Source organism: Staurois parvus, unplaced genomic scaffold, assembly GCF_062004578.1.
Source record: "Staurois parvus isolate SC_StPar_1 unplaced genomic scaffold, SC_StPar_1.0 ptg000104l, whole genome shotgun sequence".
NCBI classification, from domain to species: domain Eukaryota; kingdom Metazoa; phylum Chordata; class Amphibia; order Anura; family Ranidae; genus Staurois; species Staurois parvus.
Window position 1 is genome coordinate 716,062 of NW_028317900.1, and position 22,266 is coordinate 738,327.

The following is a 22,266-nucleotide window of genomic DNA, read 5'->3' on the forward strand; positions in this document are numbered from 1 at the left end:
TATTTTTAAAGACATACAATATATTTGAAACTTATTTTTAAAAATAGTTTTCATATATTTTGTTATAAAAACACATTTCAACATGCAGTATATATATATATATATATATATATATATATGTATATATTTATTGAAATATATTTAGAAATATATTGAATATGGCCAAAATTGTAGCATTTCAAATAAATGGCAATATATTTGGGAAGAATATATTTAAAATACATTTCAAATATATTTTCTTCCATATGGGATAGTTCTACAATATTATTATATATTATTATTTATTTTATTATTATTTATTGCATTGTAATTAATTGTAAAAATGTTGATTAGTTAATAAATACAGTGTACATGCATGTATATTAGTATTACTGTTATTGTTATTATTATATCTATCATTATAATTATTATTATTATCCACTTGCCCTCCTGAGGATTTAACCCCCCCCCCCCCACCTGACCAGGCCATTTTTTGCAGTACGGTGCTGCGTGACTTTAACTGACAATTGAGCGGTCATGCAACGCTGCACCAAATGAAATTCTGTCCTTTTTTTTCCATGAATTAAGCTTTCTTTTGGTGGTATTTTATTGCCTGCAAGTTTTTTATTTTTTGCTCTTTAAAAAAAAGGGCCGACAATTTTGAGAAACAAACTATATTTTTTACTTCTTGCTATTAAACATGTCCAGTAAAAAAATTTAAAAAATAAAATTTCATCAAAAATTTTAATGTATTCTACTACATGTCTTTGCTAAAAAAAATCCCAATATGTGTAAATTAATTGGTTTACGTGAAAGTTATAGTGTTTAGAAATGGCGATATAAATACTGGAATTTTTTTCCCTTTTTCTTTTTTTTTACTAGTAATGGCGGCGACCCGGAGATGCAAAATCACGTATATATATGTGATTTTGCGCACCCCTGCCACCCTGTAGCAGTATTTCTGCTATAGGGAGGTGGGGAAGCAGTTAAAAAAAAAAATAGAATGGGGGTCCCCCCAATCCTTACCAGGCCTAATGGGTCTGGTATGGATTTTGAGAGGAATCCCACATCAAAATTTAAAAAAAGCAGAAGGCTCCCCCCCAAAAAAAAAAATCCATAGCAGACTCTTAGGTATGGTATAGATTTTAAAGGGAACCCCACTTCTTAAAAAAATGTGGTCCCCCCCAAAATCCATAGCAGACCCTTATCATGCAGCATGCAGCCAGCCCAATAGGTCATGGAAAGGGGGGGGGATTGGCGAGCACCCGCCCTCTTGAATCATGCCAGGCCACATACCCTCAACATGGGGGTGTGCTTTGGGGCAGGGGGGCTTCCACCTCCAAAACAACGTGTCCCCATGTTGATGGAAACAAGGGCCTTTTCCCCATAGCCCTGAGTGGTGGTTGTGGGCGTTTACATGTATTGGTCTGATTGAAATCTGGAAGCCCCCTTGGTACATAGTACCCCTATTAATTCACCAAAAAAGTGTCAAAAACAAATAAAAACATAAACATAGGCCTTTATTTAAAAAAAAACAAAAAAAACAATGTTTCCAAAGTAATCCAGCATCAATCACTAGAAAAGCCAACTGCCAACCCGAAAAAATAAACAAACAAAGAAAAAGAGGTGTGTACACACCAATACCTCCTGGCGACTGACAGCTCTGTTTCTCACCTCTTTTATAGGTTAGGTTAGAAATACACTTCAAAGAGAAGCCAAAATAATTTTGGTTTAGTTTCATTTTATATATATTCTTTTAAGTTTGTGCATGCTGATAAAATGATTAATATGGTTCACTTACTATTCACATAACATTATGTGAACTTTGCAAGGCAACTTTGCAAGGCATTCTGGGTTTTCTCTGAAGAGAGCACAGTACAATGGAGTGAAGTGCTTTTATTAGTTCTCATTCTCATTAATTATCTGCTGTAAATATCTCTGTCTTCAGTACCTTATCACCAAATGCTGACTTTCCTGGAGTACTGTATAAGAGCAGGCACACATCTCATGAAGGGTTAAGTTTCCTCTACATTGTTGGGAAAACATATGGACATAAGTTATTGTGAAAAGGCATTCACATCATATTTATATTTACACATATGTATAGATGTCTCAGCAGAAGCTGTCATAATGGGTGTAAATATAGCATGTAAAAATGAGATTGCTCTCATGACAGCAGCAGCTACAGAAGATCAGCCAGGATCAAGGAAAGCAAGGTGTTCTTCCCAGATGAAGTGTTCCAAATTGAACCTTGGGTGAATGCTGGAAAAGTAACACATGGTGTTCAAGGAGAAAATCATTAACATTTTCATTTTAAATAGAAGGAAATCTAACACCTTTCAGCATTTTTGTATTCCAAGCGAACCTGCCACTAACAGACAAAAAAAATAATTAAAGTGATAGTAAATGCAAAATCAAAAATGATTTTTTATTATTATTATTATTATTATTATCAAAATTGTTATTATTCAGGATTTATATAGCACCAACAGTTCTTTATAACATGAGGGAAGACAGTACAGTTACAATACAATAAGAATCAGATGTCCATGCTCATTCAAGCTTACAATCTAGAAGGGAAGAAGGGAGGGTCAAAGAAAGTTAATAACTGTGGGGTGGGGGGGGGGATGATAGAGAAAGTGGAAATACAGTTGTTAGGTGGAGACAGGATAGGCTTCTCTGAAGAGAAGTGTTTTCAGGGATTGTCTAAAAGTGGACAGAGTAGAAGATAGCCAAACACAGTGGAGTAGGGAGTTTTATAGGATGGGAGAGGCTCAGGAGACATCCTGGAGGTGAGCATGGGTGGAGGTGACAAGGGAGCTAGACAGCAAGAGGTCTTTGGAGGAACGAAGAGAACGGTTTGGTTGGTGATGTAGCTGGGGGCAAGTTGTGGATGGCTTTGTAAGTTGTTGTTAGTGTTTTGAATTTAATTTGTTGTGTAAGCAGAAGCCAGTGGAGGGGTTGGCAGAGAGGGGTAGCAGACACTGAATGGTTTGTAAGGTGGATGAGTCTGGCAGCATCATTTATGATGGACTAAAGATACAGTATGTAAAGATAATCCAGTGAGGAAGGAATTGCAGTAGTCGAGGCCAGAGATGATCAGAAAGTGAATAAGAAGCCTTGCGGTGTTATTGGTTAGGAAGGGGCTTGTTTTGGAGATGTTGTGTAGGTTGATGTGGCAAGCATTGGACAGTGATGAGATGCACCTTGGCATGTGGGGAGAGAAATCAAGGGAAGGGGCACATGGGAGGAAATATTATGAGCTCAGTTTTGGATAGATTGAGTTGGAGGAGGTGGTGTGACACCATGACTGATACGTCAGTCAGTAAATTAGTGATGCGTATGGAGACTGATGGAGTGAGCTGAGGGGTAGAGAAATAGATTTGGGTGTCATCAGCATAGAAATGATATTGAAAGCCATAGGAGGCTAACAACTAACCCAGGGAGGAGATTAGATTGAGAATAAAAGAGGTCCAAGAACAGAACCTTGGAGGATCTTGACAGAGAGAGGAAGAGGAGAGGAGGAAGTAACATTGTAGTGACGCTGAATGACATGTGATACACTCTGTTGCTAGCATTGACACGGCATACTTTGTTTTTCGGAGTCCTCCCTGTATCTTTTTTTTTAACTGTTAATCATGCTGTTATTTTTTACCTAAAGTGGTGAGCGAGCAACCAGATATGCTTATTGCACCACATCCCTTAGAATTAAGGATATTCAATAGAAAGGATGGGACTTTCAGGGTGCATGAACATGAATACCAAACATATTAAAAAGATATATAATTTTATTTCATATTTTTTAAAACAAAGAAAAAATACAAAAACATAAAAACAATTTCAGTACTAAGTGTAGAACTGAAATTCAAACTTGATTACATAATTGTAGTTACTCCTTACCAGGGGCGGACTGACCATTTGGAGACTTGGGCACTGCCCGAGGGCTGGGGGTCAGTAGGGGGCTCCATGAGATGCCCCTGGTACCTTTTTCATAGGCTTTTTTGAGTTTGGACAAGGATACAGGGGCCCCATGATCCCCTATTGCCCGGGGGCCCCATGAGTTGTCAGTCCATCCCTGCTCCTTACATGTTTCGCCCTCACGGGCTTCTTCAGGGGAGATTTTTGAAGGGATTTCAACCGTAGAGCCTTCACATCCAGGGTTAGCCTTTGAGTCCCATATATATATTTGATTGATACACTCTTTGTATTGGATACATTAAAGTTGTTTGGTAACTGTATAATTTTTGCGATATACCTTTAGACTGCCTCGGCGGTTGACATCTTCAAAAATCTCCCCTTAAGAAGCCCGTGAGGGCTAAACATGTAGGGAGTAACTACAATTATGTAATCAAGTTCGAATTTCAGTTCCACACTTAGTACTGAAATTGTTTTTATGTTTTTGTATTTTTTTCTTTGTTTAAAAAGTATGAAATAAAATTATATATATTTTTAATATGTTTGGTATTCATGTTCTTGCTCCTGAAAGTCCCATCCTTTCTATTGAATACCATTAAAATTAGAGGGTTGAGACAAACCATTTATCACTGACAGGAATGCTTGCAATGGGCAGCTTTGATTTATTTATATAAATCCTTTATTTCAAAATAAAAAATCAGCTTCTGTAACTGCCTAAAAAGAGTTAGCTGAAGTTAGGCTTTGCTTTGTTAGTCACTTATGTAAAGTCCACCTAAATCTGTTAATCCATCTAACACTACCCTCTGTAGACAGTGCTGGTGTCAAAGGGTGACCCTAAGACAGGAAGGGTGCTACTAGCCAGATCACCAGGTGAAAAGGAAAAACATAAATAAAGAAAATTAATGCAGCCACCAAATTTAAAGAATATGTTACCCTAGTATATTCCTGATGTGTGCTTTTTGTGCCATGTTACTTGTGTTAACTGCTTTAGCACCACCCCATAGCAGAAATACTGCTACAGGGTGGCAGCAGTGCATAAAACCACGTATATACACGTGATTTTGTGTTTCTGGCCATTTGCGGCCTCGGCTGTCAATCACTGGGTCCTGGCCAGTGATTACCCACTGGCACCCAGTGATTGTCGAGGATCTCCGACGGGGGGTGGACTGTTAGTAAACAAAACAGTTCTCCTCCCTGTCAGCTCCTGTGAAGTGAAGCACAAACACAGAACATCATGTAAAACAGCACACAGCACACAGTTAACCCTTTGATCGCCCCTCACGTTAACCCCTTCCTGCCCAGTGCCATTAGTACAGTATCAGTGCTTTTTTTTAGCACTGATCACTGTGTTGGTGTCATTGGGGATGTCAGTAACACCAAGTCAGTTCCCCCCCAGTGTCAGAATGCCCGCCGCAATCCCGCTATAAGTTGCTGATCGCCGCCATTACTAATAAAACTTTAAAAAAGCGCAGTATATATACCGCCATTTGTAAACACTATAACGTTTGCATAAACCAATTAATTTACACGTATTGGGAATATTTTTTAGCAAAGACAAGTAGCAGAATACATTTTGGCCTAAATTTATGACGAAATTAGATTTTTTTAATTTTTTTACTGGACATGCTTAATAGCAAAAAGTAAAAAATATTGTTTTTTTTCAGACGGTCATTTTTCTTTTGTAGCACAAAAAATAAGAAAGTGATCAAATACCACTGAAAGAAAGCTCTATTCGTGGGGAAAAAAAGGACGTAAATTTCATTTGGGTGCAGTGCTGCATGACTGCACAATTCTCAGGTAAAGTAACACAGTGCTGTAACGTAAAAAATGTCCTGGGCAGGAAGAGGGGTAAATCCTCTGGAGGGCAAGTGGTTAAGAAATATCCCATTTTTTTTTGCATTGCTTCTTTCGTGTGAAATACCTGATGATGATGCTGCCAGCCACCCTGCTTTCCTCAGGGTGGGTTTGCAGAACATAACTAAAGTTCAGTTGCCGAATTTGAACCCCACTGAAATCAAAGGGTGCAATCTCTGTCTGCGGGACGGGGGCCATTTGAGGCCGTTTTATGCCCACTTTCACTCCAGACCATTGCAAATCAATATTCTGGCAGTGTGGAACAAGAGGGTGCAGTCTCTGTTCCCATACGCCTGACCAGCAGAAGATGTATATCTTTTTTCATCATCAAAATCCCTTTTTCAGTGCCAGGTACTGGCTGTGCTCATTCCTTATCACTTAATATAATAGAAAGGATGGACATCCATGATGCTTTGCTATGAAACTGTTATCTTGGAAAATGTCTGTACAGGAATTATTTATCATCAGACTTCTTGCCAGGTCCAAAATTTGAATGCTGGCAACAGGGGCGGACTGACAACTCATGGGGCCCACGGGCAATAGGGGATCATGCGGCCCCTGTGTCCTTGCCCAAACTTAAAAAAGCCTATGAAAAAGGTACCAGGGGCATCTCATGGGGCCCCCTACTGACCCCGGGCCCTCGGGCAGTGCCCGAGTTTCCAAATGATCAGTCCACCCCTGGCTGGCAACAAAACAAATGTATTGCTTATCTTGCATACATTTAGACCTGAGCACAAATATACAGTACATCTTAGATTGTAAGCTCCGAGGAGCAGGGCCCTCCTATTCCTCTTGTATTGAGCTGTATTGTTGCTGTATTGTTTCCCTTTATATTGTAAAGCGCTGAGCAACTGTTGGTGCTATATAAATCCTGTATAATAATAATACAGTAAATTTGTTTATTTAGGTTGCATAGGCACAATATTGGACAAAGGAACTCAGTGGGGAGTCTTGTTGATGAAAAAATGTTTTTCTATAAAAGCCCACATTGAAGAAAATGTGCTTTGAACCATTTATTTATATTGTAAAGCGCTGAGCAAACTGTTGGCGATATATAAATCCTGTATAACAATAATATAATAATATATTATGAGTGGTCAGTATGTTGAGTAGATTACACAACCTAACCCCAGCCTATTTGTTTTTTTAGCATTTATTAAATTTTTATTTCTGTCTGTGACCCCACTAGAAAGATCTAAATTGAAAAAACATTTTGGCTTGAGTTTGGTCTCAAGAAGTTTGTGTTTTGTTTATTTAGGAATTATCAATGGTATCATGTAAAAATTACATAACTCTTGAGTGATTTGTTCATTTTTTACTTAAATTGTTGGTGTATTTATTTTTTTTAGCTTTCAGCAGTGCTGTGAATCAGTCTACCATCTGGGATGGGTAAATGATACCATTCTTGCCTTCGTTGCTTATTATCAATGAATCAAATAGCAGCAGATTTAGCATTCACGTGTACCTGTTATTGCATACGGCATTGGTATCTAACAGTCCGATACACAGGTATCTACATTCATAATCAGTGGGATGTCGGAAGAGGTGTCATCAACTGTTAAAGAAACCAGCTACCTTCCCTGGCGTTGCTATTCTTTGTTGCATAACAATGATCTCATAGGGAAAAGCAGCAATTTTATTACTTTTCAATGCCAAGTATGACATATTCGTATACATCAGTGCTCAGAAACCAGAAAAACATTTCTTTAACTGCCAGCTACTAATATAAGCAGGCAATACAACTTTATAGAAATCAAATATCATTCACCTCAGACTACTTCATGTGTATCTTGAATGATATGACTGCTTCTGTACTTGAAGTGACAGAATTAAACATTTTCCCTCAGCAGCACAACTGTATGCCACATTTATGTTTCCTGCCACTCCGGACCACTGTGGTCTTTACTTAAATTTGGATATGACAGCAACAGTCTGTTCTGCTCTGGCTGCTTATGTGATGTAGGCTATACTTAGTAAAATGCCGTTTATAGCATACCCACATGGATACGTCTATTTCCTGATGCCGTTATCCTGTTAAGGAAATGTCAGCACTGAAAAGAAATTGAAATAAAACAGTGTCCATAGTATACCTATTACCCATGTCTAATGGAAATCAAGCCTAACCCAGGGTTCCTCAAACTTTTTAAACAGGGGGCCATTTCATGGTCCTTCGCACTGTTGGGGGGGGTGGACTATAGTTTGAAAAAAATATGAACAAATTCCTATGCACAGCGCACATCTTATTTGTAGTGCAAACAACAGGAAAAAACAATACAATATTTAAAATGCATTGTACACTGTAAAGCACTGGACACCACCATGCATTGCACACTGTAACACACTTGGCACCACCATGCACTGTACTCTGTAATCACTGGATACCAAAATGCACTGTACACTGTAATGCACTGGACATCACCATGCACTGTAATCTGTAATCACTGGATACCAAAATGCACTGTACACTTTAACGCATTGGACACCGCAATGCATTGTACACTTTAACGCACTGGACACCGCAATGCATTGTACACTTTAACGCACTGGACACCGCAATGCACTGTACACGTTAACGCACTGGACACCGCAATGCACTGTACACTTTAACGCACAGAACACCGCAATGCACTGTACACTTTAAAGCACTGGACACCGCAATGCACTGTACACTTTAACGCACTGGACACCGCAATGCACTGTACACCGCAATGCACTGTACACTTTAACACACTGGACACGGCAATGCATTGTACACTGTAATGCACTGGACACCGCCATGCACTGTACACTTTAACGCACTGGACACCGCCATGCACTGTACTCCGTAACGCACTGGGCACCGCAATGCACTGTACACTGTAATGCACTAGACACCACAATGCACTGTACACTTTAACACACTGGACACTGCATTGCACTGTACACTGTAATGCACTAGACACCACAATGCACTGTACACTTTAACGCACTGGACGCCGCCATGCATTGTACTCTGTAACACACCAGACACTGCCATGCACTGTACACTGTGATGCACATTGCACCACAATACACTGTTCACTGAAATGCACTGGACACCACAATGCACTGTACTCTGATACACTGGACACTGCAATGCACTGTACTCTGATACACTGGACACTGCAATGCACTGTACCTGGTGCCTGGTTTGCTCTCCTCCTTTCCTGTCCTGTTGCTCCTCTGGCTGCTGCAGATGGAATCTGGGGCTTGCAGGTTGCCGCTTTTTGGGTCCTCGTGGCCGAGGACCCAGCAAACAACCTAGCTATTTGTCGGCTTGCAGCTGAGTTTTTTTCCTTTTTTTTTTTCTGGCTGGCCCAGTGGGCCAGATAAATGTCTTTGGAGGGCCGTTTCCAGCCTGTGGACCGTAGTGAGAGGACCCCTGCCTTAACGTAACCAATAAATTTACAGTTAGAATTAACATGACACTAACATTTACCCTCATCCTAATCTAACACTTAACCTAACCCCTAAAATTAACTTTAATTCTTATTTTCTCCCAACACTTATTATTCTTAACACTTACCCAGGGGCGGACTGACAACTCATGGGGCCCCCAGGCAATAGGGGATCATGGGGCCCCTGTGTGCTTGCCCAAACTCAAATCACACCCAAAAAAGACTATAAATAGGTACCAGGGGCATTTCATGGGGGCCCCCTACTGACCCCGGGCCCTCGGGCACTGCCTGAGTGCTCAAATGGTCAGTCCGCCCCTGCACTTACCCTAACGTACGTTTAACACTTAAAGTGATATTAAAGGCAGATATTTTTCTGTTTAAAAATAACAAACATGTTATACTTTCCTGCTTTGTGCAAAACCACTGCACAGAGCAGGAAACTCCAATCCTCTTCTTCTCTAGTCCCCCGCCAGGGCTTCTGGCCCCTCCCTCCTGCCTAGTGCCTCCATGGCAAGCAGCTTTTGCTATGGGGGTACCCAAGCAGGCTTGCTCCCAAGCCAGTGCACACATGGAGCATGGCTCGGTCCCATCCCCCATTCTTTCCTCATTGGCTCTTAATGGCTATGATTGTCAGTAGCGGGAGCCAATGGCTACTGTTGCTGTCTCAGCCAATGAGGTTGGAGAGACATGGGAGACCTGAGACTCTCGTGCACATTGCTGGATTGAGATGGGGCTCAGATAAGTTTTAGGGGGGCTGTTACACACAGAAGGTTTTTTACCTTCATGCATAGAACACATGAAGATAAAAAACCTTGAGCCTTTACAGCCACTTTAACCTTCACCCTAACACAACCTATCCTTTAAACCTATCCCTTACACTTAGAGGAAAGGTTCACCTTTTGGAGCATGTTACACATAGCACCCATATTTAGGGTGTAACATGGTAAAGCAAAGCAGGGAGATAAAACAGTCACAACTCTTAGTAAAAGCAGAACACATTACACTCATTAGGCACATAGTTAACCCTTTGATTGAACCTAGATGTTAACCACTTCCAAACCAGTGTCAGAAGTATGTGGAGAGTGTATAATATTATCACTGATCCCTGCATTAGAGTCACCTGGAGATTCCAGTGTCAATTAGTCAGTTCCCACACAGCATCAGTTAGTGTCAGATTGCCTTCCGCTCTATCACTGTCCCATTGTAAGTTGCTAATTCCCGGCATTACTAGTAAAACTAAATAAATAAATAAAAATTCCAGTATACTGTATATACCATTGTTTGTAGTTGCCATATCAACATTTCTCAACCTTTTCAACACAGAGACTACCTTTTGCAACACACTTACAATAACATTCTGGTATCAGGGAACCTGTGCTAAAAATGAATCTCTCTAGAACGTATGATACAACCGTGTGAGGGTCAGTGGGAAGAATGCTCCTTACACTTGTGGTCATTGAAAAGAATTACCCCATTACAGATAGTTAAAGAGATCAGTGGTATCAGTGGGAACTTACCTGAGACACAGAAATTGCCCATTGTTCAAGGAACCCCTAGCAACTTCTGGAGGAACCCTGGTTGAGAAACCCTGCACTATATCTTTCACACAAACCAATCAATATACACATGTTTGGATTTTTTTTTTTACTAAAAACATTTACAGAATACGTTTTGGCCTAAAATTATAAAGAAATTTGATTTTAAAATTTGTTTTAATTGGACATATTTTTTAGCAGAAAGTAAAAAATTTTTTTCACAATATGCTGTCTTTTTTCATTTATATAATAAAAAAATAAAAAACCCAGTGATGATCACATACCACCAAAAGAAAACTCTATTTGTGTGAAAAAATTATATAAATCTCATTTAGGTACAGTGTTGCATGACCGCACAATTGCCAATTAAAGTAGCTCAGGGCTGAATAGAAAAACGTGCCCTGGTCATGAAGGTGTAAAATATTTAAGAGTTTAAGTGGTTAAAGGTGAACCGCACCCTAGGTTTTAAGCTAACACTTAACCCTAACACTTATTATTATTATACAGGGTTCATATAGCGCCAACAGTTTGCTCAGCGCTGTACAATATAACGGGAGACAATACAGCAACAATACAGTTCAATACAAGAGGGTTAGGAGGGCCCTGCTCCTTGGAGCTTACAATCTAAGAGGGAGGGGCTAGGATACAAAAGATAGTAACTGTGGGGGATACCTCAACCCTTGCTCCTAACACTTGCCTAGTCTATCTCTTAACCTTTCTGTAGCATCAAAGTAGGAGCAAAAAAACTTCCAATCCTGTTTGGAAATCGTCTAATTTGCACACACACACACACACACACACACACACACACACACACACACACACACACACATATATATATATATATATATATATATATGAGGAAACCCTGTCAATTAATGATGTATTGATTGATGCTTTAAATTTTAATCATTGGTAGTCAATAGAATAATATTCTCAACCTATTCTATATAATGGAACTTTTAATGGTTCACTTGACCATGATCTTGAAAACTGAAGTGTCGGGTTCTTTTTAGTTTATTTCTCTTATGTAATCTCTATGTCATCTCTACCATTAAGCCTGTTCAGGGTGCAACATGTCATGGAGGGTAGACCTGTGACAGGTAAGTCTGCTGCGCACTTTTTGAAATAAATTTGTCTACCTTTGAAACTGTTTTGGGTGCGGCCATCTTGTCTTTTCTCTTTTGTTTGTTGTATAGTAGAGAGCAAAAATAAACTGTCATCGGCATTGCATCCGGTGAAGAGAAGCAGCCAGAAGCACTTTGGAAGCCGTGCCCTTTTATTTTACCTATGCTCCTGTCAACAAGTGAATAAGTCTGTAGAAAGATACAACTTTTTTTGATAATGTGGCTCATGGATATAAGGATAGGTGCACTGCAAAATCATCATTGTTACATAAAACCTTCCTGTGACCTCCCCTTATATTTGCAATTCTCTTTTTTACTAGTAACAGGTCTAATGAGTCTTCTCTATTCATTGGTAGGAATAGGCTCTGGGGAATGTTGTATAAAAATAAATGGTCTGGTGACAAGCTCTTATTAATGATATAGGATTTTTTTCTCCAGTAGAGCAAGGACTTATATGATCATAATATCTCTAAAGTACACATATAGTTACTACTTATAGGTAAAGTTGATCCAGGGAATATCCGATTGCCTCTTGGGGGATCAGGAAGGAATTTTTTCCCCTGCAGGAGCAAATTGGGTTATGCTGTGCTGTTTTTTTTTGCCTTCCTCTGGATCAACTGAGGGTGTAGGATTATAACTTTTTTTTTTTTAGTTGATTTGGTGGGTTTTTTGCCTTCCTCTGGATCAACTGTGGGTATAACTTTTTTTTTTTTTCCTATGGTTGAACTGGATGGACTTTTGTATTTTTTCAGCCAGACTAACTATGTAACTATGTAACAGTCAAATAGTCTACAAAGATGATGCAATATAAAAAAAATCATATATTTGTCTCTTTAAGTTAGAGAAAATGGAAAAATATGTAACACAATGGTTATGATGGGATCAGCTTTATCAACATTACTTGGAGTAGAGGTTTGTCAGCCTTTTTGAAAATTAGACACGTTAACCAAACTCTCTTGATCTAAAAGCAATAGGACACTTCTTAAGCAAGGAAGGTTTTAATTGATCAAGTTGTATGTCAGGCTTTTGAGCGCTATATTTGAGTAATGGTAACACAGCACAGCTGGAACACACTGCCTGTTACATTCCAAGCTGTCCTGCCCCCTGCATTTAGAAGATCGTGTATCCTAAATGTTGAAAGAGTTTTGTACACAAACTGGTCTTATGTGGAACCTCACACAGGCTGCTTTATTTAACCTTTCATTTTTCAAGCTTTCAGCAAACTTGATCCATTGCTTCTTCTAATGGCTTTTTCATTTAAACCTATTTTTTTAAGCTGTAGATGAGTAATGAACTTGTAGAGATGACAAAGCATATTGGAGTATATGCCCCTAGCCCTGTTACCTCTTATCTATCCATTATTTTGCTGATATATGAACGTGTTATAGCATATTGAACATGTTTCACCTTTGGCACTTTTTGACCAAAAATCTCAGTCAAACAGGTGGGATGTTGACTGAAGATTTGGGCAAGTAGAAAGATTCTTTGGAGGCATTGTTATGCATGCTCTAAATCATCAACTGGGTGATGTATGTATAGCTCCTTCCTGTAAAATTCTTTAAATAAGTAAGAAAAGAAAAAGAAACAAACTGTTTCCAATGTCCAAGTTCTGTTAGATTTTAGGACAGGTCCAATACTTCTCAGCACAGAAGCTTCAGATATTCAACATAATTTGGCACTGAAGGGGTTAATTCAGTAATAAGGATTAGAATAGGTGTTTAGTTAGTATTAGGGTCAGGGGTTGGGTCAAGGGTGAAGTACAAGCCTTAAGATAAGTTTTAGGAGTTAAGCCTAAAGCCAGGTACTCACTATAAGAAAATTGGGTGAAAGATCATCAGGTTTTTATCGATGTTTCACAGCAAGTTGAACCTGAGAACGGTGCAAATTGTAAAAAAATTCTCAAACAGCAAGAGCTTTTTTTTGTTTGACGTAGAAACATTATAGAGTAGAATATTGTTGTTTATTGTTTCTGATCATGTGCATTTTGTATCTGATTTTTCTATGAAAACAACTCACATTAAACGAAAATCGTTAGATCCTTTCATATATGAGAACAATTTGGGAGTTTTGCCCTTCATCAATTTTCGTTTGGAAAGTCTGAGTTAGATGTCGAAAGTTGTGTACACACTGTATGAAAATTGAACAGTCAGTCCTCTGAATTTCTCTTTCGATTTTCTAATAGTGTGTACCCCATTTAAGAGGGAGGTTAAGCTCTGGGGACATAATTGGCATGTATTTTTTTTTCTTTTAGAAATTGCTATTTCACCTTTTTTGCATTTCAGAGCTACTGATTTCCCACAGTCTCCTTGCAACCACTTACTGTGTATGTGCACTACTGGCGAGTGCTTGGTAAAGAAGGGCTTCCAGAAGGTGGCAATGGCAAACAGTGTGTGGTAAGTGACTGTATGGTCATCTATAGTCTGTGTTGCAAGCACATATGTCAGGATGACACCACCGGACAACAGTTGGGAGACAAAAAATGATAATCATCACCCTTCAACAGGAAGGATCTGAACAAAGACCTTCACTGAAGGATCACCAGGTATTGTGTTGATTAAACAAAAAAAAATTAATAATTATGTTAGTTTTTGTAAGATTTTAGGTATTAGCTTTAGATATACTTTAATATTGTAAATGTGATGTCATACGTTTAAGAAGGCCTTTTGTATAGAGAGTTAAATATTCTCATTGTATATGTCAAACACGTTCTATCTTTTAGTAATACATTGAACAATTTTCTGCTGAAGTTTTTATGAAGTTTCCATGAAAATTTAGCAAAACTGATGACAACTGCAATTCTAGGTACAAAAGTGATCTTTGATGCAGATAGAAATAGGAGACATTGGTCATATTGATTTTAAACTTTTAGGAAATTGTATTTTGCAATCTCTGAGTAATATTATAACTGCAGTTGTTTAGAGTACATGGTAGTTCAGAGCTAAAACTTTCATATTACTTTCAAAGTGAAAATGATAGGAAAACATGACTTCTGACATGAAATGACTGCAAAATGTGTCATGCTCGCTTAATATTATTTTAATAAAGAATTCAGGAATCAGACATTTTTCTTTAACCTTCATTAAATTTATGAAAAAACCATCCCAAGTTTTGTAAGTATCAATTTAGACATTGTTGGAGAACAACTGGGATAACGCCAAAGGCAGAATAATGGTACCCACAGACATGAAAAATCTGCCCCATCTGTTCTTTATTAGCCATCATGTCAGTGGAGTATGGGAAAACAGCATTGGCTGAGAACAGTCAGGGTTAGAGTTTTCAGATAGCTTAGTAAACATATGCTGAAATGTATAGTAACATTTGTGTTCTGAAGCGGGTCATAGGAACTCACATACTTGGATGTGGATGGGTCTTTATCAACCATATGATACCCTAATGAAATATACCACTCAAAGATCAGTCTTTCAAGAGGAGTTTTTGTTCATTTGAAAGGGTTTGTGGATAAGAACTCACCTGACAAAATGATCACATCTCTGAAATCCTGCACAGCCAGATGCTCTGCATCTAAGATTAAGACAAACTCCCTATTAACCACTAACTTTAGGCTACTATATTTTCTTGGCTTAGAAAACCTTGCTGGATTGTAATTTATTCCTCTTGTATCAGTGGTGCTTGCTTCTGTCTTCCTTCTCATCGACACTGCCCTCCCCAAAGCAGAGTTGGCTGACCAGATTACCCATGTTTATGCTGTAGGCTGTAACCACAGACATCTGCATGCTGACAAATTGTTCTTTTATATCTATTGTCCAATATATAAGCAGGTCCCTGGTTAGCCACAAGCAACAACCATGCTGGTCCTGGGCACCTCCCTATTTCCATCATCTTAGTTACTCACATACTTCTGGCTTGAGACCTGCTTCAAAATGCTTTTTTTCTTATAAATTGTCCACATTGTTGGCATTTCCAGATGTTTTATTAGAAACAGTAAGGGTTGTAAAATTGTGAAAGACATTTTCCTTCAGCCTTTCTATAACTTCAATATCAACCGGGGGTACCATTCAACCTTTCCAGTGCCAGGCCCACTAATTTCCCATCTGAACTCACTTTTTCTGCAGAAGCTGTGTACTGTGTGTGTATATATATATATAGATATATATACATACAGTGCCTTGAAAAAGTATTCATGCCCCTTGAAATTTTCCACCTTTTGTCATGTTACAGCCAAAAACATAGATGTATTTTATTTGTGATTTTATGTGATAGGCCAACACAAAGTGGCACATTATTGAAAAGTGGAAGGAAAATGATAAATGGTTTTCAGAATTTTTTACAAATAGATATCTGAAAAGTGTGCGTGCATTTGTATTCAGTCCTCTTAACACTGATACCCCTAACTAAAATCTCAGGGGAACCAGGTACCTTCAGTAGTCACCTAATTAGTAAATAGAGTCCACCTGTGTGTAATTTAATCTCAGTATACATACAGCTGTTCTGTGAAGCACTCAGAGGTTTGTTAGAGAACATTAGTGAACAAACAACATCATTAAGGCCAAGGAACACACCAGGCCGGTCAGGGATAAAGTTGTGGAGACGTTTAAAGCAGGGTTAGGTTATACAAAAATATCCCAAGCTTTGAACATCTCACGGAGCACTGTTCAGTCCATCATCCTAAAATGGAAAGAATATGGCACAACTGCAAACCTAACAAGACATGGCCGTCCACCTAAACTGACAGGCCGGACATGGAGAGATTTAATCAGAGAAGCAGCCAAGAGACCCATGGTAACTCTGGAGCAGCTGCAGAGATCCACAGCTCAGGTGGGAGAATCTGTCTACAGGGGAACTATTAGTTGTACACTTCACAAATCTGGCCTTTATGGAAGATTGGCAAGAAGAAAGCCATTGTTGAAAGAAAACCATAAGAAGTCCCATTTTAAGTTTGCAAAAAGCCATGTGAGAGACATAGCACACATGTGGAAGGAAGTACTCTGGTCAGATGAGACCAAAATTGAACTTTTTTTGGCCTAAAAGCAAAACGCTATGTGTGGCGGAAAACTAACACTGCACCTTGAATGCACCATCCCCACCGTGAAAAAGGGTGGTGGCAGCATCATGTTGTGGGGATGATTTCCTTCAGCATGGGCAGGGAACCTGGTCAGAGTTGATGGGGAGATGGATGGAGCCAAATACATGGTAATCTTAGAAGAAACTTGTTAGAGTCTGCAAAAGACTTGATAATGGTGTGGAGGTTCACCTTCCAGCAGGACGACGACCCTAAACATATAGCTAGAGCTACATGTGGTTTAGATCATCCATTGTGAAAGAGCTTGAGCTATTTTGCAAAGAAGAATAGGCTTTATTCACTCTTTAGATGTGCAAAGCTGGTAGAGACATACCCAAAAAGACCTGCAGCAGTAATTGCAGCGAAAGGCGGTTCTACAAAGTATTGACTCGGGGCTGAATACAAATGCACGCTACACTTTTCAGATATTTATTTGCAAAACATTTTGAAAACCATTTATCATTTTCCTTCCACTTCACAGTTATGTGCCACTTTGTGTTGGTCTAGCACATAAAATCCCAATAAAATACAATTACATGACATGACAAAATGTGAAATTTCAAGGGGTATGGATACTCTTTCAATGTACTGTATGCAATAGATGACTCAACCCCCAATCAGGGGTAAAGCTTATATATTCAGGGCCTTACCCCCTACTGAATATACTGTATAAATACTGTAGTAGATTTGCGGAGAGGAAAGAAGAGGAGAGTGGATGGAAGAGGAGGGGAAGAGAAGAAATACGGAGAGGGGAAGAAATGGGGTAGAGAGAGTGGGAAAGAGAAGGGAGGAGGAGAGGAGGGGATAGCGGGAGAGCAGAGAGGAGAATGCCGGGAGAAGAGACACTATCATTGAGTCACATTAATAAGTAGGAATAAAAGCATGGTCAGAAGAAAAGGTGGCATCCCAATGTACATAACTAGCAAAACCTATAAATGAAAATACTGAATGAAAAAAGCTTTAAAATATACATATATATATATATATATTATTTACATATATTTATAGGATAAGTTCACCTTTCATAGCATGTTACATGTTACACCCATATTCATGTAGCATTTTATGAATGCACCGACCCCTGCTTTGACAGTTAGTGGGGGATCAACTCCCCTCTTCGCTAGCTGACACAGTTTTAAAAATGCGGCCATTCAGGGCTCCGCCCACTTGGCTGCATCACTCACTCACTGTGGTCTGTGAATGAGAAACTACAAGTCCCAACATCGTTAGCAGCTGTTGGCTTGTAGTTCTCAATGAGCTACCACGGTGCTGTGGAGCACTGTAGTAGTTCATTGAAGCTTCCTGTCAGTATATCTGCTTGCCTGTACATCCCATACAGACAAGCAGACATACTGACAGATCTGCAGGAGATCTGCATGGCACCAGTGATCTGCTAATTGCTGGTGCAATGCTTTAGAAGCTCCTGCAACAAAAAATAATGAATGCACATTTTTTTACTTGCAAAAAAATGTGGATTTATTATTTTTTGTATAAAGGTGAACTTATCCTTTAAGTAACAAAAACTATGCTTTTATCTTTTGAATTACAGAGATGATGTCATGAAAATTCAATTAAACTTTTCTCCTAAATGGTAAGGCTTTTAAAAATGTTATTAACTGTTTAGTGTTTTGTGTAGGGGGGGTGGACTAATGGATGATTTTTTTTGTCTATCCTGGAGTTATTTTTTAAAAGTAGCCTAAAAATAAAGAGGCTGCCAATGCTTACTTCCTTCTAAAAATACTACCAGGATGTTATGATCATCAGTTGGCCCTAGTATGTTTAATGTCATCGTCCAGGAACAAGTACACATTGGAGGAGATTTACTAAAACTGAAACATTCGGAATCTGGTGCAGCTGTGCATGGTAGCCAATCAGTGGCTTCAGATGGTTCAGTTAAGCTTTGGCAATAAGACCTGGAAGCTGATTGGTTTCTATGCAGAGCTACACCAGATTTTGCACTTTCAAATTTTAGCAAACCCCATTGTGTAAAGTCAGAACTCATAATCGGAATACTTCTTCTAGGTCAGCCAACAAAAAACCCATACAATTAGAATTTTAAAATGAGAAAGTCAGCAATCGAAGCCTCCATATTTTTCTCAGTAAAAGTTTATTTTAGTCCTGAACCTGAATTCCTTTAACTGTTTTGTGACTGCGATATGTAGGTTAATTTTCATCAGTATGATGTTCCCTGCTGACAGACTGGTCATTTATATGACCAAAGACCACACTATTACTGACAACTCTCACTTCCAAATAGTAACCAGGAGTTAATGAACATTGTTTTGGATCATGTGATCACTATATTCCCTCTTAGATTGTAAGCTCCAAGGAGCAGGGCCCTCCTAACCCTCTTGTATTGAACTGTATTGTTGCTGTATTGTCTCCCGTTATATTGTAAAGTGCTGAGCAAACTGTTGGCGCTATATAAATCCTGTATAATAGTAATATATCAGTTATGAGTTTTTTTAAGCAAAAAAATCAATCTCTCTCTCTCTCTCTATATATATATATATATATATATATATATATAGTATAAACAGCATAAAAATTAGTTAGCTAGGGAAGTTAGTGCTAAAGCTATGCCAGGTTAAACAATGCATACTGCTGCACCTAATTTTTTTGTCTGGGCATTCCTGCATCAGTAACATTTGGTTGAGAAAGGCTAAACTGTACTGTAAATCAGGGCATGGTAACAAAATGGATAACAAATGTTATTTGTCCAGTTTAGCTAATTATGAAAAGACTTTTAGGGCAAAATCTTAGCATCAGAAGACAGCACTGTAAAAGCTATTACAGCTTGGACATCATAACATTTGAGAACATTATGAAACAGATGAAGATCTATCTGGGCCTTATGCTTTTTTTTTTTAATTCTTAAAGAATGTAATTGCTAAAGCATGTTTTTCTCCAGGGAAATAGTCTGACTATTCTCACCAAACTTGAGGCAGATGAAGAAGCAGACAGGATATAATTAATCTAATAAAATGTACTAAACTGAAATTCATGCATAATAAAATTGTGTTCAGTAACCAAAGGGTGATCTTAGTTATAACTGCAATGCTGACGTTCAAAAACTTTGGAAGTGTGCCATCTCTAGGGATAAGAGAATTTGTATGGGTTCAGTCTGTGAACAGTTTTATGAATCTTGCTAATGTTTGAATATTTTTCAGTGAACTCCAATGAGGTATATAGGGTGCATTTTCGTAATTTGTAGGGTTAATAACCGAGTTATCATCAAACAAAAGGCGTGGAAAGTGGGCCACTGCCATAGAGGACATGTATCAACTATCAATAATTAAAAAAAAAACAAAACTGTCTCTTCCTACAAAAAGTTGTCACCTTCTCCTACCAGCACCAACACACACTGGGAATATGGCAGCTGTGTGCCTATATTTTAAAGTCCATGAACACTGGGCTTAAGAAAATGCCAGTTCTTTTGGCAGAAAAAAAAACGCTCATATAGAATATTTTTGTATGGGCGCTTAGGAGCATTTAACATTTTTTTATGCCAAAAACCTCCTCTCAAAAGCACAAACCAGGGTTTTTTTCTGCCTCTAAATGCTGAGCTTAAACTATGCCTCTAATCATCCTAATGTGCATGGAAACAGGATAACACTGAGTTGCTTCTTCAGTCAAAACACAAAACTCCTATAGAAGTAGCGTTTTCTAGGTCCAGTGTGCATGGACCCTTATACAGGGACTGGGTAGTTAATTCCCTCACATTATTGGCTCTTTTCACGCTATTGAGAAAAGACTTTGCACTATATTATAGGTTGTTCCCTATTTTTGGTTGAAAATCTTGCAAAGTTTTCATGCAAAAAATGTGTGATTCATAAGGGGCTAAGGACAATAAGGACATGTGTGATTTGCCACCAACCCATTGTAAAAGCAAACCCAAAGGTCATCCTTAGTCAAGACAAGCAATGAAAAGAAAGTTAACAAGAGTGGTGAACAATAGTATAGTTTTGCATGTAGTCAAAAATAGACATTGAACTAAGCTAAGTATGATAATTCACCTTGGTTGTAAACCCATAAAATATAACCAGGGTCTCTATATTGCCATCCCCGTGGTGCCTCCAATGGAAATGTGCTAGAAAAAGGTGTGTGCTGCAGTGTTGAGGAATAGATTACAGATGTCCACTTAAAAATGTCAATTTTTTTATTCATAGCAATACTAATTTCCAAGGAAATAGAATATAGCTAATATCTTACAGAGGATATCTTACAGAGGATCCCAGGACCCAGGGTTTTATCAAAAGACTAAGTCTCGTACTGGGCAGAAAATGTCTAAGCATTGGGACTCACCATGTGTATTATTAACCATGGAAAATAAAACAAATTTGGAACTTGAGTATGTGTGTCGCTGAAGTATGTATATTATTATTATTATCATTATTATTATACAGTATTCTTATCTTTATCAAAATTTGCAGGGACCCCGACTGCCTACTGCGTTCTGCCACTGAGGAGAACTTGTCATTGAGGCCCTAGGCAGAGAAAGAACCCATATTGTCAGGGGCGGACTGACCATTTGGAAACTCGGGCACTGCCAGTGGGCCCGGGGTCAGTAGGGGGCCCCATGAGATGCCCCTGGAACCTTTTTCATAGGCTTTTTTGAGTTTGGGCAAGGACACAGGGGCCCCATGATCCCCTATTGCCCGGGGGCCCCATGAGTTGTCAGTTCACCCCTGCATATTGTATAAATGAGTATTTCCTTAACGTGCAGAAAGTGTGTGAAATGTGGAACTGTGACTAATATGACTTGATGTTGAAGCTATACATTCAGGATTTAATTTTAACTTACCACATAAGAGTATAGCAAGGATTTTGTTTGTGTTATTCTAAAGAAATGTCTGACGTAACTCTAAAAATGCAGCAATTTAAAAAGTTGCACAGCTTCAAATTACAACTCTTGAGGTAATTTCAGTGTCATTAAAGTGGTATTAAATCCAAAAGCAAATATTTATTATATTGCAGCTTACCAATTCTTAGATGTGATGGCTTAGATGTGATGGCTGTATTAGTTTTCTTTTTTCCTTTTCTTTCCCAATCTCTCCTGGGAATGTAGTAGTGAGGGTGTTGAGACAAACCATTCAGCACTGACAGAGGATATACTAATACTTATTCATATAAACCGTTTATCCCAAAAGAAACAAAACTGTCGCTGTAACTGCTATGTTAGCTCAAGTTTGGCTTCAGTTTTGTTAGTGGATCTAAATCTACTAGTACATCTAATGCCCCCCCCTCCCTAAATGACAGTGCTGCTGTTCAAAGGTGCCCCCTGTGCTCATTTATCCGGAATGGGGGCACTGTAATGCAAGAGGTGTGTTATTGGCCAGATCACCAGGTGAAAAGAGATGGGGAAAAAGCCTACAAAAGAAAACCACATCTAATGATTGGAAATTATAATATATTACATT